Below are 6,144 nucleotides of genomic sequence, written 5' to 3' on the forward strand. Positions count from 1 at the left end.
CCTCTCCCCCCACTCACTGTGGCCTTGGGCAAGGCCGTCCACGGCTCCAAGTCTCATGTTCCCATGAACATCCAGGACTCCAGGAAGATCGGGACTCCAGGGTTATGTGGGGGGGGGGGGGGCGGTGTTGCTCAGACCCCAGCATGAGGCCTGGCTCAGGGAAAGGACCTCTCTGCTGGGCACTCACGGGTGACTCCCCAAATGCCCTTCTGCAGGCACTCTGCTTCCTGGGGGCCTCCTTATAAATACACCGTATCCTGAGAGTACCCCCAGGGACCCTGAGTCCCTTGGGCTGGGCCAGAGAAAGCTGGTTTGTTATTTAAAAGATGTTCCAAGTGATTCTGATGCTCCGTGACCTCAGAACCCCACTAGCAACTCACCTGTGGGAAGCACGTGTCACTGCCATGGGAGCGGGAGCTGGCCCTGCAAGGCCACACTCAGCTGTAGGGCCCTTTAATCTTGGCATTCAGTTGTCAAAACCCCACTGAGGACCTCCGAGCCCCTACCTAGGGACCCAGAGGGTGCAGACTTCAGCGAGGTGACCAGACACAAGGTGCAGAACCAGGGGCTTCCAGAAGAATCGGGAAGACACGAGAAGGGGAGCCCGGTCTCTCCCCCTGGCCCACTGCAAATGCATACAGGACAAATACAAAGAAAACACTGCACCCAAGGTGGTGAGAATGTCACCTTTTTCTCATGAGGAGAATAAATATTGGAACAGTGTAAGCTCTTTGAATATCAATGCTTGGATTTAGAAGAGTCAAACTTTTTTTTTTAATGCCTCTAAAGTTCTTTTGAAAGAAACCATGATCAAAGCTGGTTTCCCAGGTAGCGCTAGTGGTAAAGAACCTGCAGGGACAAAGCCGGCTGTGGAGGCCGGCCTACAAGAAGGCCTCCAGCGAGCCCGCCTGCTGGTGCCATGTCTGGTGGGGTCCCTCCCTCACTGTACCTTGGAATATGGCAGAAGCCACAGACTGCACCTCCAAGTAGGCTGTGAAAGACTCCCATCTTCGTTGCTGTCTTATTTCTGGGGGAAGCCAGCCGCCGTGTTAGGAGTAGTGCTGCGGGGAGGTCTGTGTGGACCTCTGTTCCAGGCCAGCCTCTGTCCCATGACTGCAGTCCAGTGCGCTGCTTGGCACCAGCTATGGACACATCCTGAGGCAGAACCACCCACTAAGGCATTTCCAGAGCCATGAAACTGTGTGAGATAATAAATGTTCACTGTTTTACAACACTAGACTTTGGGGTCATTTGTTATGAAGCAGTAGCTAGCTAATACAACAGACTAGAAGATTTTATATAGAAGAGTGATGAAGAGGCTTACATTTCAGGTATGAAGAGATCATAAGTATAGAGTAATAGTCCATTGATGGACTAGAGATCTCTTCAAGAAAATTAGAGATACCAAGGGAATATTTCATGCAAACATGGACTCAATAAAGGACAGAAATGGTATGTACCTAACAGAAGCAGAAGATATTAAGAAGAGGTGGCAAGAATACACAGAAGAACTGTACAAAAAAGATCTTCATGACCCAGATAATCACAATAGTATGACCACTCAGCTAGAGCCAGACATCCTGGAGTGTGAAGTCAAGTGGGCCTTAGGAAGCATTACTATGAACAAAGCTAGTGGAGGTGATGGAATTCCAGTGGAGCAATTTCAAATCCTGAAAGATGATGCTGTGAAAGTGCTGCACTCAATATGCCAGCAAATTTGGAAAACTCAGCAGTGGCCACAGGACTGGAAAAGGTCAGTTTTCATTCCAATCCCAAAGAAAGGCAATGCCGAAGAATGCTCAAACTACCACACAATTGCACTCATCTCACACGCTAGTAAAGTAATGCTTAAAATTCTCCAAGCCAGGCTTCAGCAATATGTGAACCGTGAACTTCCGGATGCTCAAGCTGGTTTTAGAAAAAGCAGAGGAACCAGAGATCAAATTGCCAACATCCGCTGGATCATTGAAAAAGCAAGAGAGTTCCAGAAAAACATCTATTTCTGCTTTATTGACTATGCCAAAGCCTTTGACTGTGTGGATCACAATAAACTGTGGAAAATTCTGAAAGAGATGGGAATACCAGACCACCTAACCTGCCTCTTGAGAAACCTATATGCAGGTCAGGAAGCAACAGTTAGAACTGGACATGGAACAACAGACTGGTTCCAAATAGGAAAATGAGTACGTCAAGGCTGTATATTGTCACCCTGCTTATTAACTTATATGCAGAGTACATCATGAGTAAGGCTGGGCTGGATGAAGCACAAGCTAGAATCAAGATTGCCGGGAGAAATATCAATAACCTCAGATATGCAGATGACACCACCCTTATGGCAGAAAGTGAAGAAGAACTAAAGAGCCTCTTGATGAAAGTGAAAGAGGAGAGTGAAAAAGTTGGCTTAAGCTCAACATTCAGAAAACTAAGATCATGGCTTCCTGTCCCATCACTTCATGGCAAATAGATGGGGAAACAGTGGCTGACTATTTTTCTGGGCTCCAAGATCACCGCAGATGGTGATTGCAGCCATGAAATTAAAAGATGCTTACTCCTTGGAAGGAAGGTTATGACCAACCTAGACAGCATATTAAAAAGCAGAGACATTATTTTGTCAACAAAAGTCCATCTAGTCAAGGTTATGGTTTTTCCAGTGGTCATGTGTGGATGTGAGAGTTGGACTATAAAGAAAGCTGAGCGCCGAAGAATTGATGCTTTTGAACTGTGGTGTTGGAGAAGACTCTTGAGAGTCCCTTGGACTGCAAGGAGATCCAACCAGTCCATCCTAAAGATCAGTCCTGGGTGTCCACTGGTAAGACTGATGCTGAAGCTGAAACTCCAATACTTTGGCCACTTGATGTGGAGAGCTGACTCATTTGAAAAGACCCTGATGCTGGGAAAGATTGAGGGTAGGAGGAGAAGGGGACGACAGAAGATGAGATGGTTGGATGGCATCACTGACTCAATGGACATGGGTTTGGGTGGACTCCGGGAGTTGGTGATGGACAGGGAGGCCTGGCGTGCTGCGGTTCATGGGGTCGCAAAGAGTCGGACACGAGTGAGCGACTGAACTGAACTGAGTCCACTGATGGAACTAGGGTTGTTCTGACCCTAGAATTTGGTCATTCAAATCAGCAGAAGAGACACTTCACACAGAAAACATTGCCCTTTTGCAATAGAGATGCTGCAGCAAATCCGTGGGGGAAAGAAGGGATTGTTAATAATAGTACTGAGAGTGTTGGAAACTATTTGGGGAAGAAAATGTATGACCTTACGGCACCCCATGCCCCAGATAAATCCCAGATGGAATAAGAGATACTGTGAGCAAGTAAATCCGTGAAATACCCGCTGAGGGGGTGGGCGGGTCTGGTTGTGCAGGACCTCACAGCATGACGGGGCCAGGCTGAGCATAGGGGGCAGTCTTCTCTCCTGCAGGTAAGTGCCTCGGTCACCCGAGCTGGACGACCCTCTGTCCACGCATCAGGCTTTACCGCGGTCATCTCACACTCCCCAGCTGCTCCGGGGCAAGGCACAGAGGTGACGCCTCTGCCACCGCAGTCCGCCTGGCTCCCAACCTGCACGTCCATTCCTACAAGTGATCGGGTGTCACTTCCACCTTCTTAAAGCATGATGTGTCCCCATTATGATGGAATTAAAAATCACGTGGTCCAAAGACTCATCACATCAGAAATGCCTCATCACATCAGAAATGCTTGCCACAGAGTACCGTGATAAACAGAACACAGGCCTCGCCGCGGTCCTGACGCTCGTGTGCTCGTGGGGATTGTCTGCTGCCAGTTTTCTGCCTCGTGTCTTTCTGTGTTTTCCAAATCTCCCACCATGAACATGTGTTATTTTTATCATCCTAAAAAGAAACAGGCAGCGTATTTTTAAAAATTGCCCCACTGGGGAGCAATCGACGATGAGGATCTGTTGAGCCCCTGGTTTCGAGTTTCCCAAACTGACCTGTCATCCGAGGCGCTGGGTCCCCGTAGGGCGTCCATTCTTGGCGCCCTGTGCTGTGCACGAGGCGGGGGCGGGCAGCTGCCCGGGACCCTGGCCTGTCATCAGCGTCGCCTGTCCTGTCTCCTGCGGCCCGAGGCAGGGCTGCATTAACCCTTCGTGCTCTGCCCGCAAACAAAGTGGGGGCTGGGACAATGCCTCTCTTTCCCCTCCAACGCCTTCTCCTGGATGGCCCTGGACACAGCGAGAGCTGGAGACATCCATGAAGCCCCCGGGAGTAAGGCTGATGCTAAGGAAGCCCAGGGGGAAGTCCTGGGGCTCTGGGGAAGGGGCAGGACCTTGGGCTGGACTGGGCTATGACTGGGCTAGACTGGGCTGAGCTGGGCTGAACTGGGCTGGACTGAACTGGGCTATGACTGGGCTGACCTGGGCTGGGCTAAACTGGGATATGACTGGACTGGGCTGAGCTGGGCTGGACTGAACTAGGATATGACTGGTCTGGACTGGGCTGGGCTGGGCTGAACTGGGCTAGACTGAATTGGGATATGACTGGGCTGGACTGAACTGTGATGTGACTGGGCTGGACTGAAGTGGGTTATGACTGGGCTGGACTGAAGTGGGTTATGACTGGGCTGGACTGAAGTGGGTTATGACTGGGCTGGACTGGGCTGAACTGGGCTGAGCTGGGCTAAACTGGGCTGGACCGAACTGGGATATGGCTGGGCTGGGCTGAACTGGGCTGGACTGAACTGGGCTATGACTGGGCTGGCCTGGGCTGGGCTAAACTGGGATATGACTGGACTGGGCTGAGCTGGGCTGGACTGAACTAGGATATGACTGGTCTGGACTGGGCTGGGCTGGGCTAAACTGGGCTAGACTGAATTGGGATATGACTGGGCTGGACTGAACTGTGATGTGACTGGGCTGGACTGAAGTGGGTTATGACTGGGCTGGACTGAAGTGGGTTATGACTGGGCTGGACTGGGCTGAACTGGGCTGAGCTGGGCTAAACTGGGCTGGACCGAACTGGGATATGGCTGGGCTGGACTGAACTGGGCTATGACTGGGCTGGCCTGGACTGGGCTAAACTGGGATATGACTGGACTGGGCTGAGCTGGGCTATGCCTGGGCTGAGCTGGGCTAGGATATGACTGACCTGGCTGGACTGGGCTGGGGAGGGAAGCGCGGACTCAGGACACCTGTGAGTGAGCAGCGTGTGGGAGGCCCCCCGAGCGTGTGGTCGGGCGGGTGATCCCTGCGGCGTCTGTGTGATGACCACACTCCCACATTAGAGCCGAGACTGGGGCCGGCTCATGACCAGCGCCTCAGCAGGAAGCTGGGCCAGCTGCCACGTGCCCGGGAGGAGACAGCTGTCCCAAACCTGCGCTGTCCTGACACCCAGACACCCTGGGGAAATTCCCCTACCTTGCCAGGAGTGGGACCCGTCACCCTGGTGCCCCCAGGCCCCTCTGCCCTGTAAGAGCACCAGCCAGTCCCCACTGGGCTTTGGGAGGCCAGTCAGCCTTGGCCACCTGACTCCTCCACGTCCCAGCACACCTTGAAACTGGTTGTACTGGTGAGGCCCAAGCGGGTACAAGACGGAGGGGCTGACAGGCAGAGCCCCCCAGCGGGCCTCCCTGGTGCCTGTAGGCCTGGGGCTGGAAACATCCCTCTGCCCCCTGGCATGAGAGATGCCCCCCTCTGCCCCCTGGCATGAGAGATGCCCCCTCTGCCCCTGGCATGAGAGATGCCCCCTCTGCCCCCTGGCATGAGAGATGGTCCCCTCTGCCCCCTGGCATGAGAGACGCCCCACTCTGCCCCCTGGCATGAGAGATGCCTTGCATGCCCTCCACTCACCCCAGATTCAGTTGGGGCCTGTGACTCCAGAACCTGCAGAGATCCAGGTGTCCGGAGTTCCCCTGTGACTGCCGTGAACCCAGGCCTCCCAGGAGGCCACGAGCCTCTGCGGCTGTATTTTTAGACCATCCCATTTCTTAGCCTTCCTGGGCATCACTACTAATGAAGACATCAGGGCAGGTCCAAGGCCAAGGCCAAGGCCACAATACAAGCAGACAGAGCCTCAGGACCGCACACCCCTGTCACCAGCCTGGGAGGTGCCTCTCTGAGCCCCTCCTTTACCACCAAGACTTCCCAGCACCAGGGACCCCAGGTTTTGAAAGTCTT

The sequence above is a fragment of the Bubalus kerabau genome, chromosome 6 (assembly GCF_029407905.1).
Source record: "Bubalus kerabau isolate K-KA32 ecotype Philippines breed swamp buffalo chromosome 6, PCC_UOA_SB_1v2, whole genome shotgun sequence".
In the NCBI taxonomy this organism is placed as follows: Eukaryota; Metazoa; Chordata; class Mammalia; order Artiodactyla; family Bovidae; genus Bubalus; species Bubalus kerabau.